At 44.3% G+C, this 20,399-nt stretch overlaps 1 protein-coding gene and 1 non-coding gene across 5 annotated transcripts in view; one reads left to right on the top strand and one right to left on the bottom strand.

The window, feature by feature from the left end:
• The window catches only part of DIP2C (disco interacting protein 2 homolog C), a 359,569-nt gene that overhangs the window by 143,676 nt on the left and 195,494 nt on the right, over nt 1–20,399 (top strand). The window lies entirely within an intron of this gene.
• LOC137207204 (U6 spliceosomal RNA) lies at nt 7,372–7,475 on the bottom strand. The gene has a single exon (XR_010934984.1). It is a non-coding gene; the product is annotated as a U6 spliceosomal RNA (small nuclear RNA).

Below are 20,399 nucleotides of genomic sequence, written 5' to 3'. Positions count from 1 at the left end.
TCGACTTGTGGAGATACTAGGTTCTAGCGGGGCTTCATCTTCTCCCCTAATGACTCCCCCATCTCCTAGGATAAAAACTTTCTCAGGTGCTGTAATTGGAACCAAAAGTAAACAGATGAGGAGTTTTAATGAAGCAGCATTACGTGTAGACACCTGCTCCGTGAATGCTCAGCAGATCCGGGGTGTGCCGTTGAGAGCGGGGAGTCAGGCCGCCTGTGAACAGGCAGCGGCATGAGTGGAGAAGAGCTCCTGGCCTGTAGAAATACACATTTGTGGGTTGAATTGGTGGGTCTGGCTCCCATGGAGCTTAGGACCCAGTCTGACTGGCAGATTTGAGGGCCATGCATCTCATTCCCTCCCAGTCTTTGCGAAGGTGTGTGTGACGCGTATGGAAGTTTGCACCCCGGGAGCTGTCGCAGTGTTTTCACTCCTGTTTCCAGAGTTTTAAGTAGGTTTTCTGTTCATTTGAACAGGAGGGTGTGCAGCCAGCTGAGCACAGCCTGTGTGTGAGGGGATCCAAACCAGCAGTGAAGTCGTTTCCCAGCTGCCCTGAGTGGGACAGTGTCAGTATAGTGGGGCTTACCAAGCTCCTGAGGTGTCCATGTCACCTTACCTCTCTGGGTCTGTGAGCTGAGAGCGGGGTCGATGCATGTGCTCATGGACAGGAGGGGACTCTACGGGGCTGAGGCTGGGTGTAAGCTGGGTACGTGGAACGGGGACTGGCAGAGAGCTAGCCTGCACCCCGCAGGGGGCCCCGTGACGCGTTACCAGTATCCACCTCCCAGCTCAGATGGTGTGCAGTAAATGCACAGTGTGTATCCCCAGCAAAAAGCCGAGTGTCACCTGAACCCCCAATATAATCCACAGTGGATTGTGTGTGAAAGAAAATTAATGTGAACAATGGATTCCCCCCCTCTTTTATTGTGGTGAAACATATATAACCTAAAATTTACTGTCTTAACGATTTTTAAGTGTCGAGTTCACTGGTATTAGAAACATTCACATTGTTGTGCAACTAACACTACTATCCATCCCCTTAACTCATTTCATCTTGTAAAACTGAAACTCTGTCCATTAAACACTGACTCCCCATTCCTCCTTCCCTCTGACCCCTGGAAACCAGGATTTCTACTCTGTCCTTATGCCATAACTACAGATATTTTCATCTCTAAAAGTGTTGTAAACCTAATTTTATTAAAATTGATTTTGAATTAAACCCCATGGCTTTTTAATTTTTTAGGGGGTAGGGTGGGACTATGATGGACGAGTACGGATATTAGACTCCAGCTGTCACGTGTTGGTCCTGGGCATTGCACGGAGGCACAGTTGAAGGAAGGAAACACAGTCACTTCACGGCGGTGTGAGTATAAACACCAGGATTACGTATGTAGCATAAAAACAGTTGCACGGTGCCTGCGTCCCTGCAACCTGCTTTCCAAGTAGAAACGAGACTGCTTAGGGTTGATGCGACGGCTCGGGGCTGCTGGTTCACCTCCTTTCCTAAAAGAAGACTGGTGCACAGTGTGTTCTCCTGTGTTTTCTCTGTACTCGATGACTCAAACCCCATTTGATTCTAGTTCAGGTGAAGTCTTTCTCTTGCAGACTTTTATACGCTCTGCAGTCCGCTCTCTGTCCTTCTCCTTTCCTTCTGTTTGTAAGTTCAGTGAAGACAGTTGGTGGTGGCAGGTGAGGAGAATCAGAGCCCAGGCCTCAGAAACGAGGGTGTGGAGCAGGGGTGTTCTCCCCCTGGCCACAGCAGGTGACGTGAGTGCAGCTGTGCCCTGACAGCAGCTCACCCGCAGCTTCTTGGAAATGCACATTCCTGGACCCAGCCCTGACGGGTCAGGGTGTGGGTTTATCCAGACAAGTCATGTCAACCTTGAGCCTGGATCCCTCATCTAAATGCCTGACATCAGGTAGTTGTGCGGATTAAATATGTAAACAGCTCAGCTTGTAGTAGGTGCTAAACGTTCCTTTTTTTTTTTTTTTTACTTACAAAGCATTATCACTGTCTATCCTGCTGTTATTTACCGCTTGTAGGTAGGCAGGATAGGTGTCCATTCTCATTTACAGGTGAAGACGATTCTGAAGGCTCATAAGCAGCCATGGTCCCCTTCACAATGGTCAGTCTCCTTCTGTCAGCTCAGCTCATCTTCTTTTTTTTTTTTTTTTTTTTTTTTTTTTTTTGCGGTACACGGGCCTCTCACTGTTGTGGCCTCTCGCGTTGCGGAGCACAGGCTCCGGACGCGCAGGCTCAGTGGCCATGGCTCACGGGCCTAGCCGCTCTGGGGCATGTGGGATCTTCCCGGACCGGGACACGAACCCACGTCCCCTGCATTGGCAGGCGGACTCTCAACCACTGCGCCACCAGGGAAGCCCTCATCTTCTTTTATTTGGAAAGACTTCTCCCTGTTTGTATTCCTCTTCCTGTTTGTTCAGTGATTAGTAGCTCAACCATAGTCCACCAGAACGCGCTTGTCTTCATTCTGTTGTAGGTTGAATCAGCCTTTGTATTCCTCAAGGTATTTTGTCTCCTTTTGTAAAGGTTTCCATCAAAAAGTGCATTCTCAATCGCTTTTGATACACGTTTGTGATGTGGAGATTGTCGAAGTCAGACTCTACTTCAATCTGAGACTTTAGGAGCTTTAGAAATTCTGAAATGTAATAGGAAAATATGACAAAACTCGTTCAAATGGGTGTTTTAAATTTGATATGAAATGATTTGTCACTGAAATATTACTCTGGTTTTAAGGACCGTGGCTCATTAAAAATGCTTTTCTGTAGTTTAGACTTGGTTGTCTTTCATGAGGATATTCCATCCAAATTACAGATATATGAAATATTTTCAATATACATTAGTGCAGAGTGACCTTATTCACAATATCCTGGATTCACCCTTGACTTTCTGACTTTGGAAGTGCGACTCTGTCTTAAGCTCTATGTGTACACCATCCAGATTGCTTTGAACACATCTGTACACAACCTCCTTACTCCTGAGTAGAGGGAGAGAGACAATACTATGCTTTAAAACGTTGACGGTCCCTAAAGCAGTTTTTTCCTAATCAGCGTTTCCATTAAAATAAATAAACTCACTAGTGCTTGAATTAATTAGCTTCTAGTAATGTTGGATGTCAGGTTAGCAAGTTGTACAGTTTCTAAGTAAAAGTGATCATTTAAAATAGAAATTCAGAGTGACAGTGTGTCCTTTATTTTAAAAATAAATGCTGACAGTTCAGAGAACCTTGATTGCCAGGACTTAATAATTTTAATATCCATATAGAATTGGAGGATAATTAATAATTTGCTTCAGAAACCTCTTTTGTCAGTGAGATTAGTGTGACTGTCAGATTTGAAAGCTTACTTGTTTATGGTTTATTTCCTATGTTATGGATTTTTAAAAATTTATACTTCTGATTAGAGATATGTCTATTACAGTGATTTTAGTTATGACCATGAGGGTAATTAAAAGAGTTTCCTATCGCCTCATACTTGACTTTTCAACTATGCTTTAAAATTTGAGCAGGGACTGTCTTGAATTATCTCCTTCCACATTCTTGGTTTTACACAGCACATTTCAGTTTTTGGGAACTGAAGTTTGTCTACAGCCACTTCTGGAAACACTTGGTTGCTCAGTATAGCACCAAATGGGTCCCAGGAGGATCTGTGCTCCAGCCTCCCTGGGGTAGTAAAGGCTCCTCCTTCAGGAGTCTCAGCATGGAAATTGAGTCCTGGGGCTGGGGGTGGGGGTGTTAGACTGCTGGCTGAGACCCAGGAGAGCAGAGGAGAGGAGACGTGGCCAGCCCCAGGCCACACCCTAGCTGACTGACACTGACCACATGGTCAGCGCTTGTCCTCAGCTCCTGCAGGATCCCGTTGGCCCTACTCCTCAGATTCCTGAAATTGTTAGGCTCTCTTGAGCTGGAATTTTTAGGTCCAGACTCAGAAGTCGTGGTGTGTGCTCTCAGGTTCCTTACATAAGGTACAAAAAAACACTGCAACCATGCAAACAGTCTGAAGCAATTACTGTTTTCTCATTCAAGGCATTGCCCTTTAGTTTCTTTTTTTAAAAGCGTATTTTGTTTGTTTGTTTGTTTATTTATTTATTTATTTATTTATTTATTTATTTATTTTTGGCCGCATTGGGTCTTTGTTGCTGGGCGCGGGCTTTCTCTAGTTGTGGTGAACAGGGGCTACTCTTCGTTGCGGTGCGTGGGCTTCTCACTGTGGTGGCTTCTCTTGTTGCAGAGCACGGGCTCTAGGCACATGGGCTTCAGGAGTTGTGGCTCGCGGGATCTGGAGCGCAGGCTCAGTAGTTGAGGCTCATGGGCTTAGTTGCTCCGCGGCGTGTGGGATCTTCCCGGACCAGGGCTCGAACCCATGTCCCCTGCATTGGCAGGTGGATTCTTAACCACTGCGCAACCAGGGAAGCCCGACCTTTAGTTTATTCATTAAAAGCCTTTGTCAGTGAAAGGTTTTGCCCCATTTGGTGGGGTTTTGAGTTTCAGGTTACTTGCTTGGCTGATACAGCAGGGAGCTCCCAGCCTGGGACATGGGCTCCTGCTCCTTGCTCAGGCTTTGGGAGGTACTTTGCTTGGCGTGTGATTTGAGGGGTTTCCCATTGTGATGTGTGCCTCCTGCCCTGAGGCTGCAAGCCCTTCTGCCTTTTGTTCCCTTCAGTAGAACGTTGTTGCATGTTGAAAATCAAGAAAACTAAAGAAGCAAGGTCAGAAGAGGCCTGGGGAGGGAGTGAGGTCAACAACAGTAGGAAGTGGTGAAAACTGAGATGAACTGGGAAGTCCATATTCTGTGTAATTAAATACATAGCATCAAGGGAAGGAGACGGCAAACTACAGATGGGAGAGAATATTTGCAAAAGACGTCTGATAAAGGACTGTTACCCACAATACACGATGAACTCTTTAAACTCAATAAGAAAACAAACAATCCAAATAAAAAATGGACAGGAGATCTGAAAAGACACCTCACCAAAGAAGATACAGATGGCAAATATGCTTATGAAAAGATGCTCCACATCGTGTGTCAACAGGAAAATGCAAATTAAATCAATGAGATATCACTACACACCTATTAGCATGGCCAAAATCTGGAACACTGACAACACCAAATGCTGGTAAGGGTGTGGAGCAACCAGAACTCTCAGTCACCGCTGGTAGGAATGCAACATGGTACAGCCAGTTTGGAAGACAGTTTGGTGGTTTCTTACAAAACTAAACGTACTCTTACCATGTGATCCAGCAATCACGTTCCTTGGTATTTACCCAAAGGAGTTGAAAACTTAAGTCCACAAAAGAACCTTGCACACGGATGCTCACAGCAGCTTTATTCATAACTTTCAAAACTCGGAAGTTTTGTCCTTCAGTAGGTGAATAAACTGTGGTCCATCCAGACAGTAGAATATTATTCAGCCAAAAAAAGAGCTATCAAGCCATGAAGAGACATGGAGGAACCCTAGATGCACAGAATGTCCAAGACCAAGAGTGAACCCTAATGTCAACTGTGGACTCTGGGTGATGATGATGTGTCCCTGTAAGTTCACCAGTTCTAACAAATGTTAGATCTTGATAGTGGAGGATGTTGATGGTGGGGCAGGCTGTGCATGTATGGGGGCAGGGGATACATGGGGAATCTCTGTTCCTTCCTCTCAATTTTCCTGTGAACCTAAAACTCTCTAAAAATAAAACTAATTTAAAAGAAAAAAGATAATAGTAAAGGCTGTGTGAGGGAAGTGGCCTGTGGTGGTGTGTGTCCAGGATTTCCCTGTTAATATACATATAGCCAAATTACTCAAAACGTAACTGTGACATTAGCTAATTCACTGAGAAGTTAATCACAGAATCAGTGATTAACTCCATAACTGGCAGGATGCAGAGATCACCTTGCTCTGACTTCTCATCTTACGGGTAGTGACTCCAGCATTGTGACCAGGAATGCAGTCAGAGTGGCACAGATGGAATTAGACCTGGGATGGTTTTGCTCAGGGTTTGCAGGGTTATGTTTTTAACCTGTTTTTCTTTAGTTTAATGAGCTGATCCATTCTTTGGCACCAGAAGCAGCACAGCTGCTTCATAGAGCTGTCTTTGACATAGAGAGTCAGAAACCAAAGGCTGTTATGTAGTCTTCCCCCGAAAGCAGAATCACGATAAAGAATCCTCATGTTCAGCGTCTTTGCTTAAATGTGAGATTGTGGGACTCATGAGTGCAGTGTCACCACTGGTACACTAATTAGGTTTGTCTGTAGGTAAGTAAACCTCATTTTGCGCTGCCTGGAGTCAGACTCAGTGGCTTTAAAGAGCCAGTGCTTGAACTTTACACTTACGTAGATGTTTATTCACCTGTAGTTGTGAAAATCAAGGAATTTGGGCTCAAAAATTGGTGAAAATGCTAAAGTTCGAACGTTTATGTATTAGTATATCACAGTGCATGTGTGGATATATTTAGAGCTCCACGATTTAAACACTTTTCTTGATTTTGTAATATTCAGGTGTAGCATTCTCAATTAACAGGTGTCAGAAGGATTAAATTTTGAGAGATATCTAAATTCACTGAATTTAAAGCTTTTCACTTAAAACGTTATCACAACTAAATGTAGCCAACAGTTTATGCCCTATGGATATTTATTGATTAAATGACATATATCAGACAACACACTTTGTTTTTAGTTTTATTTATTTATTTTATCGATGTATAGTTGATTTACAATGCTGTGCCAATCTCTGCTGTACAGCAAAGTGACTCAGTTATACACATTCTTTTTTTTTTTTTTTTTTTTAAAGAAGCAGTTTATTCAGTGCAGAAGTGAAAGTTACACACTCAAGAGTTCGGGCATCCTCACAGTGAGGGGCCCGCCACAGGGTGTTTTTTTGTTTTTTTGTTTTTTTTTTTGCGGTACGCGGGCCTCTCACTGTTGTGGCCTCTCACGTTGTGGAGCACAGGCTCCGGACGCGCAGGCTCAGCGGCCATGGCTCACGGGCCCAGCCACTCCGCGGCATGTGGGATCCTCCCGGACCGGGGCACGAACCCGCGTTCCCCGCACCGGCAGGCAGACTCCCACCCACTGCGCCACCAGGGAAGCCCCACATTCTTTTTTTATATTCTTTTGCATTGTGGCTTATCACAGGATGCTGAAGATAGTTTCCTGTGCTATACAGTAGGACCTTGTTGTTTATTCATTCTAGATGTAATAGTTTGCATCTACCAACCTCAAACTCCCAGTCCATCCCTCTCCCCCTCACCCTTAGCAACCACAAGTCTGTTCTCTATGTCTGTGAGTCTGTTGCTATTTTGTACATAGGTTCATTTGTGCCATATTTAGATTCCACATGTAAGTGACATTATATGGTGTTTGTCTTTAAAAATATGGAACGCTTCACGAATTTGAGTGTCATCCTTGAGAGGCCATGCTAATCTTCTCTGTATCGTTCCAATTTTAGTATATACGCTGCTGAAGTGAGCACTCACTTTAATACACAGATGTAGGCAGTATATTAACAAACCTTGGAAGTACAGTCAGTGCTTAAGATCTGTTATGTTTTCAGATCATCTGTATTATCTGAAAAGGCAAAATATTAAAAAACTAAAAGGTTTTGTAATTTTCCTGTTTTCTACTTATTTGCGCAGAAGTGAAAGTTCTGTGGCTAATAGTTGATGGCAGCAGAACAGAAAGATAACAGAGTTTTGGGGTGTTGATAGCCCCAGGCTTTGAGCATAGAGGGAGGGCGCCAGGAAATGTGCAGGGCCAAGTGGTGGAGAGCAGAGAAAATGATGTGATGGACGTCAGGAAGACCCATGGGCCTCAGAGTCCAGTCAGGTTGAAAGAATTCATGTATTTCCCGGAGAGAGACACTGTCTCTTCCCATAGATAACCAAATTGTTTATAGTTGGGATATGCATCTTTATGTAAGCGTTCTTACTCAGAAAGCCGCTGTGGATATGGAAATACATTTTTTGTGTAATGCCGAAGTCATTTAAATTCATTTCTGACTTTCTTTTTTCTTCCCCATCCTAAATTAATCTCTAATAAGTCTCTGCATATACGTACACGTCTTTAAAGTATATAATGCACAGTGTGGCTGGTTTAAGCTCTGTATTACCATTACTTAAAAATTACATTGGATGTTTCACTTTTACTTCTGATCATTTTTTCAGTATGTCCATGTTTTAAATTTCACAGTGGAATTTCCAGCATCACCCCAGTTAGTGATGCTCCCTGATCTATATAAAAACTGTCCACTATCTTAGCTTATTAATTAGCAGTCTTGGTTCAAAATCTTTGGATCTACTGAAATTTGACACAGCCTTCTAAATTTTGTTGCATGACTTTTTTGTTTTAGTACTATTCATTAATTCAGATATTTTTCAGGGTGTAAGTAAAGTGAACTGTACCAGGAAGCAGTGAGCATGTCCTTGGTTATTCATGAGCTTGTATTGTGGGGAAAAGCATCGTTTTTCTCTGAGTTAAGCTTCATGTTTTCTCTGTTATCGCCAAGATTAGATCAAGGTTTTTGTGGAAGAAGCAGCTGTTTAAAGTACCTTGTCACCCTCAGCATTTGCACATCTGTATGTCGGTTTCCCTGGTGTCAGCATCGACCCCTTCCCTCTGCAGCGTCAGAAGCAGGAGCGTGACTTCTAACCACATGGTGCGTTTGTAACTGGAAGCACGCGGGGAAGGAGTATTACAGACAGCAAGAGACCGTGTCTGTCCTCCCTGTACTCAGCTCAGAGTCATGTTGATGGGAGGGTTAGATTTCAGCCCAGTTTTGATGATGAAGGTGACGGATTGGGCCCTGAGAGAAGCTGTGCCACCGTCCTGCCCAAATGGCACCTCCTCTGGGACCTGTGGTGGGAATGGAGGCCCCGCTGGACGAATCGGTGACTGAGTGAGTGGGTTTGTGAGCCTGGAAAGTTCAGAAGTGGGACAGGCTTGTGCTTTGCCTGTTTACTGGCTTCGATCCAGCCTGGGCTCTTGCTCCAGTTGGCCTCCCACGCACGGCCTTATCCACAGTGTGCTCCACCGCATAATAGCAGTCCTGGAACATCATCCTCTGTGGGTCCCCTCAGAACCCAGGGGCAGCGGTGGGGAGGCTGAGTGCCAGCCTGAGGACCGGCCCAGACCCTATGGCCAGGAGAACGTCAGGCGCTGGTTAGCTCAGGCCTGGGCTACCTGAGCCAACCACCATGGCAGGGGCTGCAGGGGGAGGATGGATATCAAAGAAAAATCGGCCTGTTGTCAGCAAACAGATGGAAGTGGGTACTGGATGGGCAGCTTGAAAAGTTCATGCTAGTTCCATATGCAGAACCCAGGCTTGCAGATCTGACGTAGGAATTCCCATACTGTTGAAGTGGATTAAATAGTGAAGTGGTCTTTAGACATGGTTGGAGTGGGTTAATGTAAAACAATCCTTCTCACTTCCTCCTTAACAGTAAAACTGTTTATTTAGAGAGTCAGAGGAGATGAGGAATGGGCTGCTGGGATTGTTGTCCGAGGGGAAGAGACCTGTTATTGCACCGTGCAGGAACTTTCGTCACACCAGCTCTGGGGGCCTCTCCTGCCTCCCCTGTCCCATGAGTCAGTGACAGTTGCCCCATTGCTACAGTCCCAACTTACTGGACGTTTAGGTTTAGTTTTCCACCAAACTCAGTTCTCGAGGGGACAGAGCCTCTTGTGGACAGAGGAAGTGCCGTGAAATCAGTGCTGCAGACCCGCACGCTCGTCTAGGAGCAGAGGGCCGTGCTGCTACGAGTCTGCACTGGCTTTAGTGTCGAAGGGGAAGTGCTGCCTGGATAGAACAGTGTTAGTTCCTTAGTCACTTCTCCACGACTCGGCTGGGCAGCGTTCTTGGGTACTCGGAGCTGGAGCTGATGGGAGAACCATCGTTTCCTGCTCAGTTAGGGCCCCGAGCCTGTCCCAGTGCTGCAGCCCATTGTAAGACCACACATGGTTCTGAGGGGGAGCCTGATTCTGGAGTCCGTGCTTCTCCTAAGTTAGAGGGGAAGGTGGATATTAATGTTTCCTTTATCGGTAAAATTCCCTCAAACCCCACCCACCTGGCCAGCCATGCTCAGTGAAGCTCTGGCAGTCTCTCTGTGTTGTTTGAAGTGTGAACTTCACGTGGAAGTGGAAGAATAGGTGTAGGATTTCACTGACATAATATATTTCTTTCCAGTAGAATTGCACTGAAGCGGCTCCCACGTTTCCTCTGACTCTTAGATGGCACCTAAGTGTTGCCTGACCCTCTGGCTTGCTGCTGATATCAACAAGTGACATTTTATAGCAGCACAAATAGGGGTGCCTTGAGGTAAATTCAGTGTAACATAGGCGTGTTTGTAAAAGAAAGGGGCCATCTCTCTGCTACTGACACGTTTGCTTGGAGTATTGATTTTATTCCAACTCTGATGGAAAATGATGAACGGCGTCCAGTCTAATCTTTCAAAAATTCATTAGAAGTCGTTCACAGTTTGTCTGCTTGTTTTTTTCCTCTCATGATCTGAGGATAATGAGGAATTCCTTTTGTCATCATCACCAGCAAGAAACTTGTATTGTGCAAGTCCTTGGGCGCTGTGGTGAGAACAGGTGCCAGTGCCCTGTCCTCAGGGAGCTCTCAGACCAGGTGTGACAAGTGTGGGCAGGTTCGTGTGGTGGGAGGAAGCTTCAGGGGAGAAAAAATCCACAGATCCTGTGACTCCTCTCAACCCCTGCTCCCCTCTTCTTTTTGTTTGTTTTTCATTTACCGTCTCTGAAATGGGGATGCACTTTACAATCAAGGGAGCAGCCTAGTTTAATTAGCGTATTTTTACCTTGGTGGTAGGTAATGTAATTTGCCTTGGATTAGATTTGATGAACACAGTAAGTACTCAGAGAGGGATGGGGAGGTGTTTCAGGGAAAGAGAATGGGCTTGGCGAGGTAGGGACTTGTGCGTGGAATAAAGAGCCGTAGGGATGGGGGTGGGAAGGGGCTTTAGTGCCAAGCTGCAGCGTGGAGGCCGCGTGGACTGGGTGGGGCGGCGGAGTCCAGCATTAGAATGTTTCCATGGAGTCAGGCATCCACAGGTGTTCATCCCACCAGACCTGAATTTCTGCATTCCTTTCTTAAAACCCACAAGGTAAGGAAAAAGCTCTGGCGCGAGTGAGTTGTTACATCCAACAGCCATCTCTGGAAAGAGTCTAGACAGCTCTTTCAGGTTGGTGATGGCCTTGGACCTGGGAGTTGGGTCCCTGTTGAGCCTTGTGTCCCTGCGTGGGCACCAGGCAGAGCGGGATGGATGAAGGATTCTGGGCTCAGTGCAGATCACCTGCAAAGCAAGCTTGTCAGGAAAGGCTTGATGACACATCACCCTGCAGTACCCTCAGGGGGTCTTGTGTGAGTCTAGGCTGACTCCATGTCATCCTCAGACTTCTGAAATGTGGGGGTTAAGTGTGGTTCTGTATTATGCATAGGGTGATGACACGTACCCCTGCTTACTCAGGGACCCATGGTGCTCGCTGCTGGGGGTCATTCCAGGAAAGGTTGTTTCCATGCACCAGTGGATGTCCTTCCCATCGACAGCAAGTAGTCAGTGGCCCAGGGTACCTTTTTTTGTATAAGTTGCCAAGAAAACCCCTAAAGCCATAGTTGCCGCCTCTTGGAGGAACTGCCCTTCTCTGGTGTGTCTCTCGCTTCTGCTGCTTCTGTTTCTCTTATCTTGAGATACTGAGTTAGTATAGTATCATTCATATTAACTTCAAATCTGAATTCGCCTCTGATTTTTAAAGAACAGGTACATCGATAAGCTTGTGTTGCTGTTTAACTGGAAAGCCAGGGTGTGCTGATGTATCTGGCAGGATGTGACAAGCAGAGTGACCAAGAATTCCTATTTCTTGGGTTGGCTTTTCCCAATCTACAGATGTGGGGTGAGGGTGACAGCCTGCTCGCCACCTGATACTCTGTGCTCCTTGAAGAGGGAGGACTTTGAGCCGAAGCATGGCTAGTAATGTGCGCCGATTCTAAGTAGGGACAAGGGACAGCCACTGAGTGATTCAGCTGGCACTTTCACACACAGGAAATAGTCTGATGTTCAGAAATTCCTCCTTGTGTGGTTGTCACTAAAATGGGCAAAATAATGTGTATTCACTGATTTCCAAAGAAAGAGGGTCTGTAGGAAGGTTATTAAACTTGGAAGACTTTCTCTAACCCCTCCTATGTTTGTGGTCGAATCCTGACATCACCAGTGGGGCTGGGGAACGCCCCCCTCACCGTCACCCTCACGTACCTTCTCACACTGTTGTTCCGTAACAGTGGGGAGTAGGGCGTGGGGTGGGTGGGAAGCTCCACCAGCATTTAGGATAAACACCCAGTTTCCTGTGGACCTTATGAGTACAAGCTATTCCACTGGGTGAGGGATTCCCTACAATGTATCCCCCCAACCCAAATCAAAGGAACTAGTTTTGAGCATAAACACGTTCTTAATGTCGTAGCTTTTACAGCTGAACCCTACTGTGGGGCCATTAGTTTTGTCTTAGTCCACCATTAGCAGATCCAGGAGCGTCTTGTGTTGATGGTGAATGTTTACCATCGTGTGTAAAGAAGGGAGTGAACCTTTATGTATATAGTGAAATCAGATGAGACACTATTGCTGTGCGATCCCTGCAGGGGTGCTTACAGCTTTTTTTGAGGGCTAAATTCTTATTTTTAGATATCTTGACATCTTTTAAAGCTGCCTTCACTTACTAAAAATCAGCATAAGTATGAAAATCAGTCTTGGAGTAGAAAGGGATATACTTCAACTGAGTAATAACTATGCATATGTTAAAAATATCAGCTAAAAATTACTCGAAGTGTTAACCATGAATGGATACAAAATGCAAGCTGGAAGAGTTATTCTTTCAGTATCAAAATTTTAAAAGGTTTTTGTGACACTTTTAACTATGGACAAATTACTATTAAAACTCAGCTACATTTATAACATTTTAAATAACTAATTGTTTTACATTATTTGTTAACTTTTCCTGAGGCATTTTGCATAGTTACGTAATTAGTGTTTATCTCTTTGCCAGAATTCTGTTCATTTTTTTTTAGATCAGAAACCTAAAATGAAATGTTTCCTTTCCATTAAACTGTTATTGAGCTATGTAACTATCAATCTGTGAATGTGAGAACAAGATTATCTTGTCTCTTTTGGGATAATTCTTGCTTAATAGTGATAATGCTAAATGTTAAAATTATAGAACAGCTTATTTCTTTGGAAATTAGTATTTGCATGCTTGCCAGGTGAGAAATGTTGAAAATGCGGACATGAAGAAATTAAATTGCATTCATTTTGTATAGAAAGAAGACATTAAAAACCCCTTTTGTCTTTTGCCACCACTGTGTTTGTTTAGGTACAGAAATGAGGTCGTTGTAGGCACTTAGAATCTTTTATCTTTCACTTCCACAATACTAAGCAAACATAGTCTCCTAATTCCAATACTCAGACTCCTGATTATCAGATCCAGGGGAATAGATGATAATATACGTGAGCGTTGGCATTTGATATGTGGGAGTCCTAACCACACACAGGCTGCTGGAGTGGGAGCCACTGGGCCACCAGGGCCTGGAATGTGCGTGGCTGGGAGCAATGAAGACAAGGAAAGAAAATGCTGGCGAGAAAGCAGCAGCAGTGCCCATGAGGGTTGGAGTCTGGGACTCTTAAGAATGAGGGGGAAGCAGACACCTCTGGGCTAATCCCTGGGGCCTATCCCTGGAAGAAGCCATGGTCTGGAAGGACCAGGATAGCTGCTCTGGGTGGTCTGAGCTCAGCCCTCCCAGCTTGAGAACTCTCTTGGCAACAGCTGCCCCGGAGGCAGGCTGTGAAGATTCAGTGAACAGAGATGGAAAGATGCTGAGAACAGGGCTGATGCTCTCACGACCGTTGGGTGCCAGCAAGTGGGAAACACTTGACCAGCTCGGCTTCCTGAACTGAGCTGCAGGTCTGCTGCTTAAACACTCCGAGCACATCAGTGGAAACTCAGATTTCGTGCGCAGCAGTGGTGAAGGGGACACTCCCTCCTGGTCGGAATGTCTGAGTAGAATAAAGCGTAAGGAAACGGTGTAGTTCGTCAGTGTGAGCAGGTGTCCATGGTGGGATCGAATACATCCCTCAGAGCCAGTGAGATAAGCGGGACCTTTTCTCACTCTGAGGTGGCTGACATTCATGCTGTTCCTGCCCATATGCAGACAAGAGGAAGTGTCACTGGGAGCTGGTTCATTTTCCTGTTTTCTGATTGGAAATTCATGGTTTAAGTTCAGCTGGCATCAGAGTCTTTACATCGTTGAGTTTGGAAGCTTTTCAGACACTCAACTGTGTGAGCAGGGATCGTCTGCATCCTGTAGCCTCCACAATGGGTGGCCGGGGTGTGAAGTCCTGTCTTCACCATTAGTGTTTGCAAATGCCTGTCTCTCTGCATAAAAGTTTGTTTTTCTTGAAGGTTCCAGTTAGTTCCTTTTACTTAATGAAATACTTAAAACTGTCATGAAAATGAATCTGCCAGCCACCATGAGTGAACGTGGGTGGGTTTTGTTTGTTTTCCTGTGGTGAATATTTTACTAGTGTAAATACTTGCATGAATGCTGAACACTGGGGATGGTGTCATCTTTCTGCTCATTCCCTCTTGGTTATAGTTAATGACTTCCACTTGGAAGGTGTGTCAGGCACAGTGAAGGGTGAGGATTACGGGCCACACTGAAGAGTAACCTTTGGTTCAAACCCTGCACAGGTGTCTGTTGCTTTTGAGTAAAATTAAGTGGCGATTTCCATTCTCAAGGGAAACATACACAAACACACAACAGAAATAACTTTAAAAAACAAACCTTTTAGTTTATGTGAGGTCCAGCAAATTTAGCTTGCAAAGTTTAACCATTTTCTCCTAGAAGGCATTATTAGTTCGGTGGCTTTTTTTCTAGAAGTCATTAATTCAGTAGTATAAGTTAAATATATTTCTTTTGCCTGAAACTAATCACGGATTCTAAAACCAGTGACTAAAAATGGAATGTTAGGGCTTCCCTGGTGGCGCAGTGGTTGAGAGTCCGCCTGCTGATGCAGGGGACACGGGTTCGTGTCCCGGTCCGGGAAGATCCCACATGCTGCGGAGCGGCTGAGCCCATGAGCCATGGCCACTGAGCCTGCACGTCCGGAGCCTGTGCTCCACAATGGGAGAGGCCACAACAGTAAGAGGCCCACGTACCGCAAAAAAAAAAAAAAAAGGAATGTTAAATTAGGTATAGTGCCCCTGAAGGAAAATACCCAATATTGGATACATGTATTTAGAAAGTGTAGGACTCTTAAAAGTCACGTGCTTTTGACATACACTTTGTTTACTAGTTTTGACCTACATTTGTAAGAACACATATCTTAAGTTGTTTGGATACAACTGCAGATATGTGTGCTCATGTATGTATAAATATTCAGTGGTTTTCTCCCTTTCTATAAACAAAGAAGACATCAACACTCTTCTATATCAGTATTAATAGTAGAGAGCCATTTTTTCCCTCAAAATTAGGAGTCAGTTTTCAGGAAACCCTTATAATCTTTGTGAATTTGGTTTACCTTAATAATATGCCTCTAGGACAAAAACAAAAACAGAAACAAACCAAAACCACATATATTTGTGGGCTGCATTTAAAAATTTTCAATACCACACGCCTTAGGAAGGTAAACATTTACGAACAGAAAATGTAAAAGGACCCATTAAGAGCAGTTGATGAGAAAGCACTGGGGTAAAAAAGCAGTCACTGGGTTACCCTGATGTGTCCAACACTTCAGTGGATGTGTTAAGTGGCTGACTGTACCCTGACTGCAGGGCCTATGGGAAGCCCAGGAATAATGGTCAGGAATGTCCCTGCTCCTTACCAGGTAGGCAGGACAGACAACAGTCTCAAAGTGGGTGGAAATTTGAGTTTAAGTGCCAAGGACTCCGAACAGTGTAGGCATGGAAGAGTTACTGCAGATGAGTGAACAGTGTTGTACATCCTTAACCACTGGGCTTGCACACTGAGTTAAGTGTCATTTCATTTTCACCTGTGCTTTTCTACCCTGGTCCTTGGCTTGTCTGAATTGCTTTGCTATCCAAGTTAGTTTGCAACATGAGCACATTTTCACATTGTCTTTGCATATTGATTTAAGCTTTGATTACTCATTATTTTTTCTTATTTCAAATGGAAGAGGGTTTTTTTTCTTATCCTGTGATTGTATGGAGCGTATTTTGGAATATGCATACTTTGTAAAGATTACCTGTAAATACACACGTACTCGAAAATCCAGCAGAGATTGTGGGTTCCAAAACTAAAGCACAGATCTTTGTTTACAGAGCCTTCCACTTCTAATGACACATCAGTGGGTAGAGGATTGTATACATTATGCTTCATTATTTACCTTTTGAATAGATGTATTATTAATAATTGCCGCGTGATCAAAGTTGGGCAAAATGTTTAGAAAGCATAATGTTTCCATAAGTTAGGAGTTTGTACTGTCATGGTTATTCTTATTTAATATTAGGTAGTGGACTCATCAAAACTTTATCACACACATTATATGCCAAGATTGTCCAGATGTTTTATTCCCAGTAGTTCAGGGTAATTTTGACCTTGAAAGTGATTTTGTGCACAGGAAGCCTCAGTGTTTGCTGGGAGAATTCCTGTAGCTCATTGGTCTCACAAAAAGAAGTAACCATTATACAAACGTACTCAAAATAACTAGCCTACTACACGTCTTCTAGTATGTTTTTTGCCCTCCTGCCCCCCACCGCCCAAATCCTTCAACTGCAGGCCTTTTCAGGACAGAGCCATTATTTTAGAAAGCAGGATTTTTAAGTTTATGTGTATAAATATTTAAATATATATATTTATACATATAATTATATAATATTTATATATGTTATATATATTTATATATGTATAATTTGAAGATAAAATGATATAAAAATCCTAGAATATTCTGCATCTTGCAAAACTATAAGAGGGAGATAATATTCAGTCATTTTTATCTTTCTAATAAAATCTTTGTCTCCATTTTATTCCCATTACTTGCCCAGATTGGGCAGTTTGTTTAAGAAAGTCACTGGACTCATTAATTTAGGCACCACTTTATGTACATTGTTAAACATGGTTTTAAAGTGAGAATGTAACTGTTATTTAATCTTTCATTCAGCAATTGTTTAGTGATAGGGGTTGTGTCTGTTTCTGGCACATAGTAGGATCTCTTGGATGAATGAATGGGAAAATAAAAGTCAGGGTCACTTCCATGGTGTTTGGGAATTTTGAGTAGGAATGAGTATGAAGCTTATTTAATAAGGGCCAAGTGAAAGCTGTATTTTGTACCATTTCAGAGGTGATTCAGTCTTGGACAGTAGCAGTGTGCTCTTCAGATCCTGGATTTCCAGAAGGTCAGAGTGCCCCTTTGATACTGTGTTCTATCCCGTCTGAGAGAAGAAACAGAGGGCTGTGGTGGCCCCTCATTTCAAAGAGGAAAACGAGGCTTACGTCACCGTGCCTGTGACAGGCGGTCTCCTGGCCAGCATCTTGGGCTTCCTGAAGCTGCTCGGGGCCCTGCTGGTGGGAAAGGCAGGACAGCTGCAGGGAGCAGCATGTGAGCCTACCTCTGACCCTGACCGCTGGCTGACCTGGGGCAGGGGTGGTTTTTGAGGGAAGTGAGTACGTCTACCAGGGTGCTCCTAGTGTATGGATTTGCGCAGAGGACCTGACCTGGCCCAAATCCCTGTAAACATTTATAGGTGGTCTGGGCTTGCTGAGGGGGTCGCCAGTTTTATTTTGTGGGTCTAAACTTACTCTCTGAGCTGGCCCAGGAACCTTTCTGAGCAGGAGCTGACCAGCTTAGAGTTGGGGTCCATCCACCCCCCTCCAACCATGGTGGTCTTGGGTCCCTAAGCTAGCACTTGGGTCATTATGAAGTTCCAGGGATTAGCGTGTCGATTCTGTAGGGTAACATGAACAGTTTGATGAATGATGACTAGAAGTCCCAGGTGTCCTTTGGAAAAGCCCAACAGTTCAAAAAGGGACACAGATGATAGATGTGACTGCCTTGGTTCCTGGGGCCAGTGCTGGCAACCAGTCTGCAGGTGCACATCCACCAGTCTTGGCATCGAGGGGATCAGGTGGTGTCGTTTCCACTGAACAAGCTATTCTCAGTCCATTCAAAGCAATCAAGAATGTTGAGGAGGGTCTGCCTGCTTAGGGGAGAAAATTATCTAGACTAAGTTTTTCAGAATTGGTTCCTTCCACAAAAACAGGAAGTCATTCTTCATACGGTCAATAGTTCTTTGTAAACTAGAGTAACGTTGGTAAGAAATGTCAGTTTGCAAATAAATCATACAGTACAGAGAAACTTATACGTAAGCATTTACAGAGTTTTGAAATTTTTTATTAATTATTAGCCAGTAGGATTCAACATATTCTCATAGGTTCCTTAACTCAGTGGCACAGTGGAAGTTTTTTTGGGCCTCGGCTGTCCCTGGGGTAGAGTGTGAGTTGGCACTGAGGTGCTGTGTATGCTGATGGAAGATTAAATAGTCAAGGGAAGATACAGGGGAAGGTGAGCAGATTTCCTCCTTGAAGAGTTTTATTTAGCTGAGAAGAAATGGGTAGAAATTGAATTTCAGGTAAATGAAATGTAAGTCAAACAGTCACTGATGGACAGAAAGTGCATTCCTAACAAGCCCACTAAAGAAAGCTGCCTGGGGACCAGCAGAAGCAAGGATGACAGTGTCTGGACTGCTCATGTGCGGCAGATGCTGAGCCTGGCCCCATCCTGAGTCCTGGTGGACTGGGAGAGAGAAGCACACGAGGCTTGTGTAGCCCAGGTGGCTGGCTGTCAAGAGACATCGTGTTCCCCCAGAGTCGCCTGTGCACAGCCAGCAAGGTTCAGGGGAAATGCTCCAAGCACTTTCCTTCAGTTGGTTATCTTATGTTCAGACCAAGAATGCTTTCTTGGACTCAACACTTTGTAGATCTCTTATTCCTTTCTTTGCCCTTAGTGAAGCAAGAAGTGATCACAGGCCAGAAGAGAAATGGGGACAAGATTGTTGTTGCCACAGAGAAGATTGCTAGGAAATAGGTCAACTGCATAGCGGAATGTTGCAAAAACTGAAGTGTTTTTAAAACTCTTCACAGATATCTTCCCTATCCCAGCCTATTCCAAAATAACTAATTTTGTGGCACTTATGTTTTGAGATTCCACCTACCAATGTATGATAGTCGCCTCAAGAAATTTCACTTCTGCCTCCCTCCATGTTCCCTGTATTCTGTGGCCCGTGTCCTGGGGGACTGTCACAGTGAAGCGTCTGTCTTACCATTGTGCTCTTTAGACAGTTGAGCATCCGGCTTCCACAAATCAGGTTTGTCTAGATCTATGTACCTGACGTGCATCGTGGGATTGATCTTTACTGGATCACATGTAAGTTTGTAGAGGATAAGCTTTTGGCAGAAGACAGAGTAGTCAGCTAATTGCAGCACGAAACGGGTGTTACAAGTTGAGGTGAAGGTTCTTCCCTTCCTCCTTACCATCGGTGAGGATTCATTCTGAAGTTGGTAAAAAGAAAAGTAGCTGCTACGGTGGAACAACCAGAAACTGCTGGAGGAGATAAAGTGTGTGTACTTTCTCCTTGCCCGGTAATTTTTTTTAAATCTACAAGATACACTTTAGCATCTTTTATATTTTTCTTCAGTGATTCTTTTACTTGAAAAAACAGAAGTCTTCCCACACAGACCAATATTCAAAATCTATTAACAGTTTGTGGGGATGGGGAAGGAATCACAGGGTTGGGCTTTTCTGGTTTTTTTTTCATTTACTTCCACTTAAGCACTTAAGCTCATTGTGCCAGAAATGGTTTTTTAAATTTAACTGTGGAGAAAATATGAGTGTGTGTGTACTTAAATATTTCTTCACAAGAGAAGGGGCTCATTGGGGTTCATCCAGCTGATGCGATGGGTTGATGTTTTCCTGCGTTTGGTCCATGCATGTTCCTGTGACATGTAATTTACATAAATGCTCTGTAAATCTTGTGTTAAAAGGGCCTTGTTCCTGCTCAAAAAAAGCAGTTTTTGCCTTGGTTCTGCCTCTAAACAAAAGAGCTGTCCGATTTTTGAAAGGGGCCCTTCCTCTGCCCCCTACACATGGAATCTCCAGCGGGGTGGTCCTCACGGCTTGAGGCTCCAAGTGGTGGATGTATTCGCTTTGTGCCCTATCCAGTGATGATGGGATGGAGGATGTTCTTACTGATGAGGAGTTTGCAGTGTGAAAGGGGAACGTGGTTGCCTGAAGCCAGGAAGCTAGTGCACAGAACCTAGACCTTGTTTACCTGTGATGCGCTCACCTGGTGTGACGTGGCATCCTGGGACTGCGGGGCTCCCAGT

Source organism: Pseudorca crassidens, chromosome 1 (assembly GCF_039906515.1).
Source record: "Pseudorca crassidens isolate mPseCra1 chromosome 1, mPseCra1.hap1, whole genome shotgun sequence".
NCBI lineage: Eukaryota > Metazoa > Chordata > Mammalia > Artiodactyla > Delphinidae > Pseudorca > Pseudorca crassidens.
The sequence above is the reverse complement of the archived record's forward strand: the minus strand, read 5'-3'. Positions and strand labels throughout refer to the sequence as shown.